Here is a 357-nt window from a genome sequence, read left to right as displayed (position 1 = left end):
TGACGCATCCTATTTCACACCGTGATTATTTCACTTGTCTTCCCAATCTTTCCCTTTTGATTTAAAACATAACGAGATATTCCTAGCGACTTCGAACCACCTTAACAGAAGAAGCCGCTTCTTCTTTTCTGTTCTCTGTCTTCGCCGTGCTGACAGTTATCTTTTTCCACTGCGCAAAACGTCTCATTCCTCTGGTCGCCATTCAGCGCGCTCACACACTCTCAGCCAGCCTCTGTCACACGAAAAAGGGCCTTCTCTTTGACCTGTAATGAAGGTGCCTAAGGCTCGCTCCTCCTCCGTCCACCTCCCTCTAATGCGGAGCGAAGTTGGGAAATCCGGTGTTATGCTTTCGTTTCA

The 357-nt window shown here is 47.9% G+C and overlaps 1 protein-coding gene across 1 annotated transcript in view; it reads left to right on the top strand.

The window, feature by feature from the left end:
- The window catches only part of LOC119581937 (alpha-(1,6)-fucosyltransferase-like), a 17115-nt gene that overhangs the window by 7097 nt on the left and 9661 nt on the right, over positions 1–357 (top strand). The window lies entirely within an intron of this gene.

Source organism: Penaeus monodon, chromosome 15 (genome assembly GCF_015228065.2).
Source record: "Penaeus monodon isolate SGIC_2016 chromosome 15, NSTDA_Pmon_1, whole genome shotgun sequence".
Taxonomy (NCBI): domain Eukaryota; kingdom Metazoa; phylum Arthropoda; class Malacostraca; order Decapoda; family Penaeidae; genus Penaeus; species Penaeus monodon.
The sequence above is the reverse complement of the archived record's forward strand: the minus strand, read 5'-3'. Positions and strand labels throughout refer to the sequence as shown.